The sequence below is a fragment of the Hyperolius riggenbachi genome, chromosome 8 (assembly GCF_040937935.1).
Source record: "Hyperolius riggenbachi isolate aHypRig1 chromosome 8, aHypRig1.pri, whole genome shotgun sequence".
Taxonomy (NCBI): Eukaryota; Metazoa; Chordata; class Amphibia; order Anura; family Hyperoliidae; genus Hyperolius; species Hyperolius riggenbachi.
In genome coordinates, this window is record NC_090653.1 from 282335240 (window position 1) to 282353911 (window position 18672).

Here is an 18672-nt window from a genome sequence, read left to right on the forward strand (position 1 = left end):
CCAGAGCTGCCAGACTGCGGCCAGATGCTGTTTGTGGATAAAGTGCTCAATAAGCGCCATGTTTGCGCAGGGGGAATATATTATATATTGTGTGTTTAATGCGCTCAGATAAGACTGACGCTCTGTCTGGCAGCGCTGGCATCAGAAAGCCATTTGTATTCTGCAATCCTGAGTATTGATGCCGCTGCCTTCAATTATACGGAGAGATTGAAGATACCCGGCCGGCCTCCCGCGGCAAATACATCTTAATCATCAGATATTTATTTTTCTTACGGCCAAAATCCAGGCGTGGAAACGGTTACCGTCTGCGGAAACATTATTGTGATTTTCAGAAAACACAAATCCTCTGGAAATGTCTGTGAATAAACTCGCCCATAATCAGAATGAGCGGAATATTTATTGTTGGGACGGGAGCGTCTAGCCGCTTTATGGGAAACCTGTAGTGGGAGGAAAGTGGAAGCCGACAGCTTTATCCAGCTTTGAAGAATATCAGCTGTCCGGTTGGTCCTCTGGCCTCAACTGTGTCTGAGCTCCGCTCCATGTCAACGTTACATCCAGGGTTGGTACAAAATTCATCTGACTCCAGCTCTGACTCCTCAGTTTATGAAACCACCAACTCCAAGTACCCCAAATGGCTCTGACTCCTCAACTCCGACTTTGGTGTGTGCACACATGCAGGCTTTCGGTGGGAGTGGCATACGCAATTTCGAGTAAATTTTCGCAATTTGCTGTAATCCATTAATAATTCTGCATAATTTTCACGTAATTTTATGCTAACTTTAGTGGTTAATAACAAAGTCCACCTACATTCTACCGTAACCAAAATTGATACGCATGTTAAAGTGGAACTTCAGCCTAAACAAACATACTGTCATTAAGTTACATTAGTTATGTTAACTAGAATCGATAGGTAATATAATTTTTTACCCACCCGGTTTTAAAAGAACAGGCAAATGTTTGTGATTCATGGGGGCTGCCATCTTTGTCATGGGGGCAGCCATCTTTTTGGTTGAAAGGAGGTGACAAGGAGCATAAGACACAGTTCCAACTGTCCTGATAACCCCTCCCAGCTGCACACACTAGGCTTCAAATGTCAAATTCAAAATGTAAAAAAAAAAAAATTGCACCAAAACAGCAGAACGAGAACAACAACATCAGAAATCCCATCATGCTTTGCACAGCATCAGGGGAAAAATGCCCGAGCAGTTTTCTTCTGTGCAGCTAAAAATGAGGCTTGTATAAGAGAAACAAAGTTCTGATGCTGTGAAACTGTTAAAGAAACACGCCTTTTCAGTGCTGCTGAGTCGATTTTTAGTCTGGAGGTTCACTTTAAGGGGAATAGTGGGAACAACACAAAAGTAATTTCTTCATAAAAAAAAAAAAACAACTTTGTTTTTATTGATTCTTTAGTTCCGCTTTAAGTGCCTAACAAATGCCTAAACCTAATCCCCCCCCTCCCCCCCCACCGCCGTCACCTAACAAGAATAACCACCACCACCTAATGCCTAGCCCTGACTCCCACTTAAATTGCCTAAGAAGACCCCCCACCACCACTCAATGCCTAACCCTGCCTCCCCCTGAAAGTGCCTAAAACTGACCACCTAACCCCGGCGCATAAACAGCCGCTAGTTGTAGTTATACAGTAGTATAAATATTCATTCCTATGTAGCAGCCCGGCTACTATCTTTTATCAGGCACCGAACTGTATCAGCCAAAATAAGCCTAATTGGTGGTGAAAAAAAAACAAGATACAGATCATTTTGGTGTGATAAGTAGTGATAAAGTTATTGGAGAATGAATAGGCAGCATGCTGAAATGTGAAAATTGCTCTGGTCCATAAGGGCAAGACACATCCTGTAGTAATCAAGTGGTTAAAGGTGGCTGGAGGGTGTAATGGTTAAGGGCTCTGCCTCTGACACAGGAGACCAGGGTTCGAATCTCGGCTCTGCCTGTTCAGTAAGCCAGCACCTATTCAGTAGGAGACCTTGGGCAAGACTCCCTAAGACTGCTACTGCCTATAGAGCGCGCCCTAGTGGCTGCTGCTCTGGCGCTTTGAGTCCGCCAGGAGAAAAGCACGATATAAATGTTATTTGTCTTGTCTTGTCTAAACAACAGGTAATGCCACCGCGTGTTAAATTATAGCATCTGTAGTGTTACAACCTCCACCATCCACATGCATTTTAATGGCACCCTGAATGGTGCACAAAGATAACAGGCTGTTGAACTTCCCGACAAACAAGCAGTTCGGGCTCACATGTGAAAAACATATGGTTGGCTATATTCTCTACTGCATTATGTGTAGGATAATTATGCAATCATTTTACTACAATTAGTAAAATTTTCATTCTCGCCAGCGTTCACCGCCGCCCCCTTCACCCGACATGCGTTACCCAGAATCCTCTGCGATCCGCTGAACACCTCCACGAGGCGAGCGTTTGATATCTCCCCGCTTTGGAGTTGCCGAGGATTGGAGGAGCTGAACATCTGGCTACAAAGCCACTTTTTCTCGCTTACATTTCAAAGCGAAACCTGCTCTCGTTTCCTCGTCGTGTTATTACGGCACGTCGCATGTTCCTGTGTCTGTAACGACGGCGACGCGGCAGCGCTGGTAATAAAGCGCTCAGAATCGTGTTATGCGGGACGCTGTCCTCTGCGCTTTCCTGCAAGTTAATTACACGTTTTTAATCAGTGCAACACAAGTGGGAAAACTTTGCGTAGATAATTACTGTCAGCGCCGATCCCTCCTGGACGCGGGTTTTATAGGACACGTAAAAAATAAGTTTTATTAACAAGTTAACTTGTGTTGATCACCATATTCAGCTGCTGTAATAAAATGCCATTATTAACACTAGCCGTCAATAAGCGCAAGGAGGGGCAGCGTCCATGCGGCAATCACCGGCGTGGGATCTCAGAGGAAGGATAAGGAGGCTCTCGCTATTGTGCAGCAGACCCAGAGACATAACAGAGGTAGTGATTTTGTCATAATCACCCAATACTAGAGGGACTAACTGGATAGATCACCTGAGGCAATCGTCCCTGCAGTAAAAAATAAGTGCGAAAACACTCTCAGGCTAGGCGCACGCTTAGCAGAAACGCTAGCATTGCGGAAAACGCTGTGTTTTTGCCGCTGATGGAAGTCTGAGCCAAAGGAAAAAACTCATATAAAAAACGCATGTGCATTTTGTACATGTGCGATTTTAAAAATGCTGATTTTGTTGCATGATATGCAAAAACGCATCCAAAACGTACATAATGAAAGTTGATGCAAACGCAATGGTACGCGTTTTTCAGTCGTTTCTTATATATAGAAAAAAAAAAAAAGTTTTGTGATGTCATTCCGTTTCCTGTTGTCTTCCTAGTGATTGGCATAAAACGCAATGTCAAAACACATGGAAAACGCATACAAATTCCATATGCGTTTTGTATATGCGAAACGCAAATGCATTAAAACGCATGCAAAATGCTTGAAAAACGTATCTGCGGTAAAAAAAAAAAAAAAACCCGCTAAGGCAAGCGCAGCAAAAACGCACACACACAAAAAAACCACAGATGACATAAAACGCGACCTTTCATGTTATGTTATGTGTGCACCTACCCTCTCCCTGCAGTACTAGAGTCACAGCCGCAATTACCCACTTGGACACTAGAGAATCCGAAAGCAGGGTCGGTTCCAGACTTTTTCCTGCCTAAAGCAGGAGACTTGTGAGGAAGCGCACCCTTTAACCCCCCCCCCCCATATATGCATATATATATTGTGTGCCCCCAAAAATAAGACAGTGTTCTATAAAGTTCCTGTGCTGGGTGTCCTCCTGCCTTCCACACTGTGCCTCCTCTTCCTCTGCTGGATCCACCTCGTGTCCCCCTTGTACTTTTAGTGTCCTCATGGTGTACTCCTCTGTCCCCATGTTCTCCTCTATCCCCTAAACTCCTGTGTCCCTTGTCCCCCGTGTCCCGCTGCATTCCCCTCTTACCCCCAGCTTCATGCCGCGCTGTCCCTCATGCCCTTCAATGTCCCCCTGCATCCACATTCCCCCCCAGCTCCGTGCAACTGTGTTCCCAAACTTCAGCCTATGGGGAAGAAGTATTGCAGCTTGTGCTTCCACTGGAGCTGATGGTCTCACAGGCAGAACCATGGCTTCGTTATTGGGCCAATCACTGCACTCGCTGAGTAGCCCAATGACCAGGCCCAGATTTACATCACAGGAGCCTATAGGTAAAGGTGTATAGGCAAGTGTGCTGGCCGCTCAGCTGTCACTTCTCTCTTACCGATCATAGCTACAGATGCCCCTTAGTATTAGGTAGCCAGAATTACCCTCAGTATTATGTAGCTAGAGATGCCCCTAAGTATTTGGTAGCTGGAGGAACCTCAGTATTATGTAGCTAGAGGTACCCCTGACTGAAGGAAGATCTCATCAGTGGAATGCCAAGACCAGGATAACTAACCTTTTATTTACACTCTGCCTAGAACTCTGCATAGGGAAGAAGGGAGACAGAAGGGGAGGGGAGTGAACCGCCTCTCCCGGAATATAACCCTGCATTTCAACTTTGCTCTAAAACATTATTTACAGCATATTATATGCAAAAAGCATTTTTTTTTTTACTAGACCAGCATTGGAAGGGTTAAACACAGAGGTTTAAAGTTCTGTGGAGAGATATGCAGAAGTTCAGATTGTTACATTCTATTTAGTCAAATGTATCTATTGAGAAATGTTACACACTCTTTGGCTGTCCTCCAGCTCCTTCTCAGTCAGAGAGATGAGTCACATTCAACACTTAGATACATTTATGTAAACAAAATGTATCTATTTCAGCTTCGGATGCGTCTGCAGAAATCTCCAGGAATTTTAAAGCCCTGTGTAACCCTTCCAATGCTGGTCTAGTAAAAAAAAAATGCTGGTTGCCTATAATATACTGTAAATAATGTTTTAGAGCAAAGTTGAAATGCAGGGTTATATTCCGCTTTAGGCGCATGCAGGCACGTGCCTAAATGTTGTTATGGTAAATATGGCCTTGCCAATGGTGGAGTCATGGAAAATCTAGCTTGCTCTGCTGCTGGCAGCAGTGCGATGGCCCATAGAGTTGAATTGGATCTAATGGTGCAGCAATGCCTTTAGATCAATTTTCAATAGACGTCCAATAGATTTAATTCTGAAATCTATTGGAAATCTGTTCCTAGTGTGTGGCACACATCAGATAGATTCCTGTCAGATTGGACTTGACAGGCATCTGACACAAATCTATCTGATGGTCGAATCTGCTGCAAATCTATCAGTGTATGGGCCCCTCAACAGCAGGTAAGCTCTGTGCTCTGTGAGTCAGGCAAAAGCAGCAGAGCAGAGGGAGAAACTGGAAAAGATCAGCTGAGTGTACAGCTGACACTGCCCCCTACAGTCTGCTAAGTCTTTGGTGCCCCTGCACGAAAGACTCAAGTTAAAGTTCCAGATAGAGATTTGTTGTTAAATGTTACAGTACTATATAAACTGTTCTAAGTAGTTTTAAAAACTCTAATAGCACATTGAATAGTAGTCCCCGGTTAACAAACAAGACAGGGACTGTAGGTTCGTTCTTAGCATGAATCTGTTCTTAAAGTGAACCAGAGAGGAAGCACCCTCATGTATTTTACCATATATATCAGTGGGAACTTTAGAGAAAACACCTACCCTGCTCTCTGTTTCATCCGTCACTGCTCAGCCTGCTTGTTATCAGCCCTGATAAAATCCCCGACTGAGCATTCAGTCTGGCTTTGCTCAGGAATCATTATAGCTGAGTCTTTATAGCAGAGCCAGAAGGGGCAGGCTTGGGCTTGATAAGACATCAGAGAAGACAGACTCCGCTGTAATGATTCCTGAGCGAAGCCAGACTGAATGTTCAGTCAGGGATTGTATCAGGGCTGATAACAAGCAGACTGAGCAGCGAAGAATGAAGCAGAGAGCAGGGTAGGTGTTTTCTCTAATGTTCCCACTGATATATATGGTAAAAAACATGAGGGTGCTTAGTTTAAGTCGTAACACTGTTACTTATACAAATATGTAAAAGCCATGTTTTCTTTGAATTTTTTTTAATCAATTTTCTAAAAAAACTACAAGTCCAATTTTATTATTACTTGCTCCCATTGAATCACAGAATCCATGCCGTTCGTATCTGCAGGTCGTTTCATAGGCTGTATGTCTAAATCCAGAGTTGTCCAAAAGTAAAACAGAAATTTGCCTTCTTAAAACAGAAAGTGTTTGCAATTATTCAGGTTGGAGTGACTTCTAAGACGCCTACCACAATGCATCACTGCTGAATATGCAAATCATCCTTTGTTGTCCCTGATAGCTGAACGCATTGTCGGTGTGTGTGCGAATCAGACCCCATCAACAGGAAGCTCTGTTGGTGGAGGGAGGGGGGGGGGGGGGGGACGGGGTTCACTAGTGTGCTGTGTTGTGCGGCCCTGCAGCTTGGCCTTAAAGCTGCAGTGGCCTATTTCACAAAAAAATGGCCTGGTCTTTAGGGGGGTTTAACACTGCGGTCCTCAAGAGGTTAAAGGGGTTCTGTGGACTGTTTAAATAAGCAAAAACCGACACTTATCTGGGGCTTCTATCGGCCCCCTGCAGCTGTCATGTCCCGCGCCGTCCTCCTATGGTCCTCCGTTCCATGCTGCCGGCACCGGTCTAATCAGCCGTGTAATTAGACTGCCGACGGCCGTGGCGCCTGCGCAGTATGCTCCCGATGACGCGCCCGGGAACGAGTATTAGTCATCTTGTTACATGAATAGTAGACTGGGACCGGCGGCTGGGAACGGAGGACGGCGCGGGACATGACAGCTGCAGGGGGCCGATAGAAGCCCTTGGTAAGTGGCGGTTTTTGCTTATTTAACCAGTCCACAGAACCCCTTTAATTGGTTTTGGTATGTCGTATCAATTGTTATGTATATACCGTCTTTCCCCGAATATAAGACACTGTCATATTCTTTTTGGGGAGGAAATGTGTGCTAGGGCTTATTTTCGGGGGTGGGAGGGGCTAGACGCTATGTGTATGGGGAGGCTCTTATCGGACCTCCCTTGCAGCTGCGTCCCCTTCCGTTCCAAGTACCAGTAATTCCTCAGGTGGCGGCGGCGGCATAGTAATCAATCTGTGAGGGCGCCCTTTGACCCTCATGCAGTATGCAAGGTCGGCTCTGCACTGGCGCTCCCTTCCTGTCATCATGTGCGCCCGGCTGATGCGTCCCAGGCGCACATTGATTATTATTAAGAGGGGAGCGCCAGCGCAGAGCCGACCTTGCATACTGAGTGAGGATCAAAGGGCGCCCTCATAGCTTGAATACCACGCCGCCGCCGGAGAAATTGCTAGGAACGGAGGGGGACGCAGCCACAAGGGAGGTGCGGTAAGAGACCACACACCTCCCCATACACAAAGCGTCCCCCAGCTAGGTCTTAATTTCGGAGTAGGGCTTATATTTCAAGCATGCTTAAAATATAAGGTAGGGCTTACTTTAGGGGAAACACAGTAGTACATGGGGGGCCTCTGATGTAAAACTTGCACCGGGGCCCACAGCTTCTTAGCTACGCCACTTGGAGTTGAACATGAAACACCCAGAGGTACACAGAGTACCCAGCAAGCTCATGGTGATAACACGATCCTAGGAGTGTGTAAGGGGCTAAATAATTTATCCACATCTCACCACTTATAACACAGGACGCAACTTACAAACAAGTTCAACTTACAAACCATCTTCTGAAACAGAACCGGTTTGTAAATACCAACTGTATAACAATAAAGGTCAGTTGATCCCCAGTTTGACCCCTCTACCCCCCTCCTCCTCCCAATTTATATGATGCCTCTGCCCCACACGCTACCTGTAATCATCGGGAGTTGCACAGACATGCAGATTACCCAAATTTACTAATGCCGTAAAAGGACACAATCGTTTCTCAATTTATGTGGCAATGAAAAGTCACTCAGCACCTTCGCTTCCCCCATTAGCAAAGCAAATGTACTCTCACTAGTCAATAAAGCCACATTGTTGAGCGAGACGTTCACTGGAGCGCAGCTAAGAAATCTAGAAGACAAACAATGTGAAATGGCCGCGGCTGAGGGGAGAACTCCGGACTAAACATAACAAAGATAATCCCGTCATTCACAGGCCTGACCTCGCTGTGGGCGGGCAGAAGACTCCAATGCGGCTGGTGTGTAATCCGCTCTGCGTGTGTGAAGAGAGATGGTCATTCAGACGCTAATCATACCCAGTGGATACATATTTTATTGGTAGGCCACTAAACTAAGACTATGGTAGGATTAGAGTGTGAGCTCCTCTGAGGACAGCCAGTGACATGACTATGTACTCTGTACAGTGCTGCAGGAGATGTCAGTGCTATATAAATACATAATAATAATAATATGGTAGGACACTAGACTAAGACTATGGTAGGATTAGATTGTGAGCTCCTCTGAGGACAGTCAGTGACATGGCTATGAACTCTGTAATGTGCTGCAGGAGATGTCAGTGCTATATAAATACATAGGGCTCGATTCACAAAGCGGTGCTAACCCAGTTAGAGACTTTAGGCGTGATAACCATTGCACCACGCTGGTGAAAAGCCAGTTTAGGCATGATAAGTTTAGGTGTGATAAGTTTAGGTGTGATAAGTTTAGACATAATAAGTTTAGGCATGCTAAGTTTAGATAAGTGTAGATAGCGTGCAAAGTCCCGCACGCAAAGCAGTGCCATTAAACTCTATGCACAGTGCTCCAGACTTTGCTAGCGCAAAACTTTTGATCAGCTGTGCACTGCGGTGCTAACCCAGTTGGTGCTTAAACTTATCATGCCTAAACTTATCACACCTAAACTTATCACACCTAAACTTATCATGCCTAAACTGAGTTTAGGCGTGATAAAGGGCTTTTCACCAGCGTGCTAACTGTTAGCACCGCTTTGTGAATCAGGCCCCTAATAATATTATGGTAGGACATTAGACTGACTATGGTAGGATTAGATTGTGAGCTGCTCTGAAGACAGTCAGTGACATGACTATGTACTCTGTAAAGTGCTGCAGAAGATGTCAGTGCTATATAAATACATACTAATAATAATATGGTAGGACATTAGACTATGACTATGCTAGGATTAGATTGTGAGCTCCTCTGAGGACAGTCAGTGACATGGCTATGTACTCTGTAAAGTGCTGCAGGAGATGTCAGTGCTATATAAATACATAATAATAATATGGTAGGACATTAGACTATGACTATGGTAGGATTAGATTGGGAACTCCTCTGAGGACAGTCAGTGACATGACTATGTACTCTGTACAGTGCTGCAGAAAATGTCACTGCTACAGTATATAAATACATGCTAATATGGACTATGACTATGGTAGGATTACATTGTGAGCTCCTCTTAGTCAGTGACATGACTATGTACTCTGTACAGTTCTGCAGGTGATGCCAGTGCTATATAAAATATATAATAATAATAATATGGTAGGACATTAGACTATGACTATGGTAGGATTAGAGTGTGAGCTCCTCTGAGGACAGTCAGTGACATGACTATGTGCTCTGTAATGTGCTGCAGAAGATGTCAGTGCTATATAAATACATAATAATATGGTAGGATATTAGACTATGACTATGGTAGGATTAGAGTGTGAGCTCCTCTGAGGACAGTCAGTGACATGACTATGTACTCTGTACAGTGCTGCAGGAGATGTCAGTGCTGTATAAATACATAATAATACTATGGGAGGATATTAGATTATGACTATGGTGGGATTAGATTGTGAGCTCCTCTGGATACAGTCAGTGACATGACTATGTTCTTTGTAAAGTGCTGCAGAAGATGTCAGTGCTATATAAATATATAATAATAATATGGGAGGACATATGCCTATTGTAGGGATTAGATTGTGAGCTCCTCTGAGGACAGTCAGTGACATGACTATGTACTCTGTAAAGTGCTGCAAAATATATCAGTGCTATATAACTATATAATAATAACAATAATAATAATAATAATAATAATAATATAGTAGGGATTAGATTGTGAGCTCCTCTGAGGACAGTCAGTGACTATGTATTCTGTAAAGTGCTGCAGAAGATGTCAGTGCTGTATAAATATATACAATAATAATAATGCGGCAAGGTATAAGACAATAACTATGGTAGGGATTAAGGCTCATACACACATCAGACTATAGTCTTTGGAAAATGAAAGATCACAGACCAATCTTACCACCCTTCATGTAGTATGAGAGCCATACTCCACACAGTCTATTCTATGGAGCTGAACTCCCCATCAGATAGAAATCTTTGCAAGATGCTGCACACACAGATGCTGTACAGACACAAAAGATCAGTATCTGCAAAAGATCTGTTCCTGCCAAAGATCCGTTCCTGCAAAATGCATTCAAAGTCTATGAGATCTGCAGATCATCATACTCACCTTGTTTAACAGACATTCATCTGCAGATCAGACAATCATCTGCCGATCTGAAAATCCATCCTGATGCATCTGATCTGCAGATGAATGTCTGTTAAACAAGGTGTGTATGATGATCTGCAGATATCATAGACTATGAATGCATGTTGCAGGAACAGATCTTTTGCAGATACTGATCTGTTGCAGGTGTGCAGCATCTGTGTGTGCAGCATCTTGCAAAGATTTCTGTCTGATGGGGAGTTCAGCTCCATAGAATAGACTGTGTAGAGTATGGCTCTCATACTACATGGAAGGGGGTAAAATTGGTCTGTGATCTTTCATTTTCCAAAGATTATGGTCTGATGTGTGTATGAACCTTTAGACTTTGAGCTCCTTTGAAGATCAATAAAATCCTGCATACATTTGCATATACAATTTGCACAACACTGCATCAACTTGGAATTATTTATCTCAGTGAACATCCCTACTCGGAGTTAGTATTTCAATTCCTCAACTGTCTGTTGTTTCCACAAACTAAACTAAATCCTAAACTAAGTAAAATAGAAATTGTATTATATCCACTATAAATGTAGAAAACACCTTAATAGCCTCACCTCACCGGATCGTTGGTAACCAGTCTTATCTCCCGAACGATAGTCTGTACACACGCCGGATTTCATGCGGAAACGTGCAAACGACGGAACGTTCAAACGACCCGTCGTACGCGCAAATCCGACGTGTGTATGGGCCTTAATGCTTACTGTCTGGAGAAAATACACTGCTCAAAATAATTAAATGAAAACTAAAAACTAGTCTATACTGAGCAAAACCAATACACCGTAGCAGAGCCTAATGCTACGTACACACTGGCGACTATGGTCGTTTGAAACAGCTCATTAACGATCGTTCCGCCGACAATCGGGGAAAAAACTTTACCCAACGATCATTAACACGAACGACACAAGAACGACATCGGGAAGATGAAAATATCCAACCTGACGTATCGTATCCACCGACAATCGTTACTAAACTATAGTGTGTACAGACATCGGCCGAGAACGATCGTTACAAGGGCCAATGCGCCTGCGTTGAATTCTGCCCAGCTTCAGTACTTCCTCTGTAGCGCGGACGTAAAGATTGTTACATTGCTCATGTCAATTAAACTTTGTTTTCAAGTTAACAATCATATATTTGTATCTATTGTGACTCCATGTCAGTGGTTTTTTTTTTTTATTTTATATAAATATGTACGCAACATTTCCTTCTGATCGTTCTTTTCTGCGAGAACGACCGTTAAAATGTGTATGATGATCGCTGCATCCCATCGTTGCATTCCAATCTTTCCAATATCATTCGTCTGGTAACTATCGTTCCTTGCAAACGATAGTTATCGCAAGTGTGTACGTAGCATTAGTTTATTGGAGATTTTGCTCCCTTTATTTGCCTGAAGAAGCTGGAACCTAGTCCCGAGAAACGCCTTGCAATCTATGAAAGCTTTTTGTTCATTTGGACCAATAAAATTACAGTTTCCTAACCAGAACCTGCCGTAGTATATCTACGCCTTGCAGGAGTACTGTTCCCGTTCTTGGGTGTAGATAATTGTTATCTGCTTTGAATAAGCAGTGTGCGCGCACATGTGTGCACTCGCTTGCGCCTGCGGTAGCGATTGGCGGGCAATGATTGATGAATGGGATTAAGTATTCCCAAAGCCAATCAAAGGGCTTGATTCATGAATGAATCACTGCTGTAGCCAGCATCAGTGTTCATTCATTGACAGTCTGCATAAACATACAAACCTTCACTTTAGCTTAGGAAGCTGTTATTTAGCTTCCTAAGCAGTAAGGCACCAATTCATTGTTGAAAATAGTTACTGCACCCTAAACAAATAATACACCTAAAAATTAAAAGCTTATTAACGCATTAAATGAAACCCTTAACCCACATAGTTACCAAAATAAAAATAAAACGTAAAAAAAAAGGCCAAAGTAACAGAATTTAAAAGAGAATACATAAATTGTTACGTTAGGGACTGAGCTTTTTATATATGTATGCTACAAGGATATATTATTGTTATTTTTGCAAATTAGGGCTTGCAACTATTTATACAGTAGAATGAGAAAACTAAAAACATACACATACACCAAAAATACACCTTTATTGCCATAGAAAATATTGTTGCCATACCCTGTACTAGGGACATAATTTAAACATTGTAATAACCGGGACAAATGGGCGAATAATAAAATGTGTGAGTTTTAATAACAATAGCAGGTTTTGTTTTAAACCTACAGTGGCTGAAAACTGAGAAATAAATAAAAAAAAAGGTGAAAAAAAACCCTCCCGAAGCCGCACATATCATACCGCCAGAGAGGTTAAAACACCTACAGAATAAAATAATTCTTAGCAAAAAGTACAACCCAAACAAAGCTCACTGGCTGCGAAAAAAAAAAAACAAGATATACAGCATTTAGGTGTGATAAGTAGTGATAAAGTTATTGGCAAGTGAATGGGAAGAGCACTAAAAGGTGAACACTGCTCTGGTCCATAAGGGGAAAAATCCCTTAGGGCCCTTTTCCACTAGCAGCGATTGCGATGCTGTATCGCAAAATCGCAAACTACTAGTGATTTTTAAATCGCTATGGTTTGCCAAATAACATAGGAATCACTGTAGGTAATTTCCACTACCGCAATTAGTTTTTTACTTGATCATGATCACGCCACGGAGCGATTTCTGCCACGATTTTGCTATGCAGTGCATTACATAGTAAAATCGCGATCGCAATCGCCGGGAGAATTTGGAACTTTGCTGAATCGCAATTGCTAGCATTTAGCGCAACCGCTAGCGATTGCTAGTGGAAAAGGGCCCAGAGTGGTGAAGTGGCTAAAGTGGGATTATACTCCCAAAACTAATATTTCAGTAACTGCTCGTAGTTACAAAGAAGAAGAAAAAAAATTGAAAGCATTCCCAAGTATCCCCAGTGTAAAATAGTTTATTTTCACTCCAGAGAGCAGTATAAGCTTGCTTATCTCTTGTCATTGCAAAGGCAAGAATCTCTCTGCCTGTGTCTTCACTCGGCCACCTCCTTTTCCACTGAAGTGATTCAGCAGTGAGTCAGCTGTTGCCAGTGAGATGTGGTAAAAGGGGAGGGAAGGGGGCAGAGTGAAAAATCAGGCAAAGAGATTCAGCCATCTCTAAGGTGTGCGATTCAGCCACTACTGAAGCCAAAGAGATCAGCAGGACTGACAAGCAACTGGTATTGTTTAAAAGGAAACATCCACATCACTCTCAGTTTAGGTTCCCTTTTAAAGGGAACCAGAGTGCCAGCGTTAAAAAAAGAAATAAGATTTCATACATACCTGGGGCTTCTTACAGCCCCATAAGCCTTCATAGCTCCCACGCTGCCATCCTCCGCTTCCTGGATCGTCGGTACCGGGTCCCGTCACTTCCGGCGGACGCGGACAATTATCCGCATGCACAGGGGCTCCCTCCATACCTGTACGCTTGTGGCTGCGCACTATGCAGCCGCACGCGTAAGGGTATGCCGGGAGCCCCTGTGATGCGGACGATTGGCGGCGTGCTGCTGCCGACTGGCCGAAAGTACGGGACCCGGGACCGCCGGATACAGGAAGCGGAGGACGCCGTGCGTATGGGGCTGGAGGAAGCCCCAGGTATGTATAAATTCTTTTTTCTGGGGCCTCTGGTTCCCTTTAAGGAATTATCAGGCAAAATTAAAACAAAAAAAAAAGCTTTACTCACCTGGGGTTTTCTTCAGCCCCTTGCAGCCGGCTGTCCCACACTGACCGCTCCGCTCTCTGCTGCCACCCCGGTCTTCGCGCACAGTGCAGAGGCCAACGCAGAACTACTGCACACCACCCCTGCGCAGTAAACCGTGGGCAACGTAGCCATGATTGACAGCAGCGCTTCCCGCAGGTGCAGTAAAAACGTCCTCGGGGTCGGCCTTTGCAGCGCGCGGAGACCGGGACGGTGGTGGAGCAGTCAGCGTCTGATACTCGGCTGCAAGGGGCTGGAGAAAGCCCCAGGTGAGTAAAGCTTATTTTTTTTTAATTTTGCCAGATAACTCCTATAAGCTAGAGATAAGCAATCTTCTACTGGACTCTGCAGTCAAACTAAATGATTTTACGCACAGGGAATACTTAGGAATGCTTTCAAATGTTCTTTTATATAACCAAAAGCAGTTACTGAAATTGTAGTTTTGGTTTGGGAGTATAATCCCACAGACCATTGAGTTTGCTTTCTGATGAATGGTAAGTTTACTTTTACCGCCTCTGTTTTTATGCCCTTTTCAACAATTGTATTCAATTTTGGAGCTTCTGAACCATGTAGACCTGTAGATGTAGACCTTAACTGAGCGAGATATGGATGTTTCCTTTTAAAACAATACCAGTTGCCTGGCAGTCCTTCTGATCTCTTTGGCTGCAGTAGTGGCTGAATCACACACCTGAAACACGCATGCAGCTAATCCAGTCTGACTTCAGTCAGAGCACCTGATCCGCATGCTTGTTCAGGGGCTGTGGATAAAAGTATTAGAGACACAAGATCAGCAGGAGAGTCAGGCAACTGGTATTATTGTAAAAGGAACATTCCATATCCTTCTCAGTTTAGGTTCCCTGTAAGCACCATGGTATTCACTCCATCATATGCCATGCGGTAGAAAGGGAAGAGTTAGTTAAAGTGAACTCGAGGTTAAAATAAACTGATGAGATAAACAACTGTATTAATCCTCCTACTCCTAAAAAATGACCCCTTTTTTTAGATATTTTATGGTTTTATTTTATAGTTAAGGATTTATAGAAAAAAGCAGTCGGCACCGTCTTCATATGCTCTTTAAGATTTATTCAGCTTCAGTCATGTTAAACACAACGTTTCGGAGCGCAGCACCTTTATCAAGTGATGACCGTCTGACAACAGTAACAACACGAAGTGTCTCTTATATACCCATAAATCTACAGGCATGTTCCAATCCCACCCCTGGACTAGAAAAGAACCAATCACCACTCTTGTCTTAGAGCGGACCTGATGGGGAACACATCATACCACGAGGTTCCATACAAGCTAAATGTTTAAAGAGAACCCGAGGTGTGTTTAAAGAATGTTATCTGCATACAGAGGCTGGATCTGCCTATACAGCCCAGCCTCTGTTGCTATCCCAAACCCCCCTAATGTCCCCCTGCACTCTGCAATCCCTCATAAATCACAGCCATGCTGTGAGGCTGTGTTTACATCTGTAGTGTCAGTCTCAGCTGCTCCCCCGCCTCCTGCATAGCTCCGGTCCCTGCCCCCGTCCCTTCCCTCCAATCAGCAGGGAGGGAAGGGATGCAGGCGGGGACTGGAGTTCTGCAGGAGGCGGGGAGAGCAGCAGACTGACACTATAGAGATAAACACAGCCAGCTCTGACAAGCTGTTTGTCAGCAGCGTGGCTGTGATTTATGAGGGATTGCAGAGTGCAGGGGGACCTTAGGGGCGTTTGGGATAGCAACAGAGGCTGGGCTGTATAGGCAGATCCAGCCTCTGTATGCAGATAATATTCTTCAAACCCACCTCGGGTTCTCTTTAATCCAGTATGCTTCTCTTAATAGTAGTTGTACTACTATTAACCCTCCTGGCGGTTTGCTAAAAAATCGCCAGGGGGCAGCAAATCTTTTTTTTACATTTTTTTTTTGTTTTTTCATGTAGTGAGACAAAGTCTCGCTACATGATAGCCGCTGCTCAGCGGCATCCCCCCAGCCCCTCCGATCTCCTCCTCCTCCGGCGATCGGCGATCAGGAGATCCCGTTCAAAGATCTCCTGGAGGGCTTCCCCCGTCGCCATGGCGACGGGGCGGGATGACGTCACCGCCGTCATCGACGTTGTGACGTCAAAGGGGATTCCGATCCACCCCATAGAGCTGCCTGGCACTGATTGGCGCATTATGAGTACATAATTAAAGTGAACCTCCGAACTAAAAATCGACTCAGCAGCACTGAAAAGGCCTGGTGTTTCTTTAACAGTTTCACAGCATCAGAACTTTGTTTCTCTTATACAAGCCTCATTTTTAGCTGCACAGAAGAAAACTGCCCGGGCTTTTTTCCCCTGATGCTGTGCAAAGCATGATGGGAATTCTGATTTTGTTTTTCTCGTTCTGCTGTTTTGGTGCAATTTTTTTTTTTACATTTTGAATTTGACATTTGAAGCCTAGCGTATGCAGCTGGGAGGGGTAATCAGGACACAGGACAGTTGGAACTGTGTCTCCTGCTCCCTGTCACCTCCTTTCAACCAAAAAGATGGCTGCCCCCATGACCCCATGACAAAGATGGAAGCCCCCATAAATCACAAACATTTGCCTGTTCTTTTAAAACGGGGTGGGTAAGAGATTATATTACCTATCTATTCTAATTAACATAAGTAATGTAACTTGATGACAGTATGTTTGTTTAGGCTGAAGTTCCCCTTTAAGGATTTACAAAGTAGATTGAATGTTTGTTGTCTCAGTTCAGTGTCCCTGGGTGAAAATACAAGAACTATTGACCTTTTCGTATCTCCCGCTGCCCTCAGAAGTTGTATTCTGCCAGGAAAACTTTTATGGCTGTACTTTCCTCATCAGTGAAGCTTACTGTATTCCCCACGATTGTACTGTATTCCCCACAAGGTAACAACAAGACAGAAGCAATCACTTGCATGCCTGAAAATGAACTCTTTTAGGCAGAAAAATTAAGCAAGTAAAACAGCCTGGCAGTTTTGACAGTTTTGCTGCAGTATGTCCTTATTTAATCAGAAATAACTTTATCCCTACTTATGACACCTAAATGAAGTATTGTTTTTTTTTTTTTTTTTTTTCAAGACAAACTAGGCTTTCATTGTATGCCATTTTTTTCCCTCGAACAATTTTGTTTTCTATGAATTTTAATGGGAAAACAAGGGAAAAAAATAGAAGAAAAAAACACTTTATTTCTCAGTTTTACCAATTCCAGTTTAAAAATAAAAAGTGCTACTGTAGATAAAAAACACACATTGTGTTTGGCTATTCTTACAGCTTATCACAAAACTTAGATTATGTCCCGGTCACAATTTATAGTGCAGATATTTGATTCTGAAATAATGCTACAGAGTGTATTTTTCACTAAGAACTGAGAAAATAAGAGTATTTTTAATGGTAAAAATCAATCTAATTAGCTCAGGAAACATATATTCCCGTTCACCAATTAGTGCTGCATCAGATAGTGCCAGAAATGTGCACAGGAGCCAGCCCAATCCTGCACAGCACTGCTTCTGCTACAAGACGTATATCTACTGACTCGTGGCTTAGATGAAGTCACAGAGGATATAGTGGTGGATAAAGTGGTTAATGTTTTGTACTATATGTCACAAGAGCCCCACTGGCCGTGAACACGCAAAACCGTCCGATCCGATTCTAGCACACAGATTGAGAGCTATGGACGCAATCTGCGTAGAATTGGCGGAGTTTGAGCGTCACGACGCAGTAGGGAGCCTGTGAGGTTACGAAAATACACTTTTACTCCAACCCAGGGGTAGATTTGCCACCATCTCTGTTTTCTATCAGCCCAGAGATAACTGCTAACTGGCTATAGACCTGTGAAACAAACAACCGGTTAAAACTGTGCAATTCCTATCTATCTATCAAAACAGTAGCGTCCCTTCGGAAGTTTAGGTCTCGTCTGTGTATACTGAATAGAAGGTTTTACTGAGAGGTAAAGACCTTTTTAAAAAAAGCCTTTATTTGTTACAATATAAATAATTAATATATACAGACAATCGTAAACAATTAAACGATGAGAGACAGTGATAACACAGTACATAAAAGAAAAAGGGATAAAAAGAACGAATACTTATGATTCTGTGGAAAGTCCGTTCGGGAAAAGACAAAGTTCCTTTGTTGCAGTTAGTTCGCAATATGGCCGAACCACATGGCCGTTGCTCCGCCTGCAAGATGGCCACTGCTATTTCCCCAAGCAGTGGCAGTCTTTTCGGTATGATGGAAAGTGGGGGAATTGGCTGGGGGTCCTCATGCAATCAGTTTTGAGCACTGACATTTCTGGGCGGAGTCTCAAGCTCAGCCCAGGGGCGTGTCAGGCAGTGAGTTCTCAGGGGAGGAACTTCCAGCCATCCACAAAATATGTCCAATTTCATACCCCGCCGGGGTTTTGTCGCACATGCAAACCGATTTCATATTCAGATTGGGCTGAGAATACACGTTCATAGGACATCAAACTTGCAATATTTGGGGCGCACGGGGACCCCATTATTCATATCTCAG

At 43.6% G+C, this 18672-nt stretch overlaps 1 protein-coding gene across 4 annotated transcripts in view; it reads right to left on the reverse strand.

Annotated features, from left to right (window-relative positions):
- Positions 1-18672, reverse strand: part of DAB2IP (DAB2 interacting protein) — a 974997-nt gene that overhangs the window by 720888 nt on the left and 235437 nt on the right. The window contains exon 1 of one of the 4 annotated variants that reach the window (XM_068249038.1): positions 5661-5754. The exons of the other annotated variants lie outside the window; for them this stretch is intronic. The gene's annotated coding sequence lies outside the window, so the exon portion shown is untranslated. Of the gene's footprint in view, positions 1-5660; positions 5755-18672 lie in introns of those variants that run through there. 4 annotated transcript variants of the gene reach the window in all.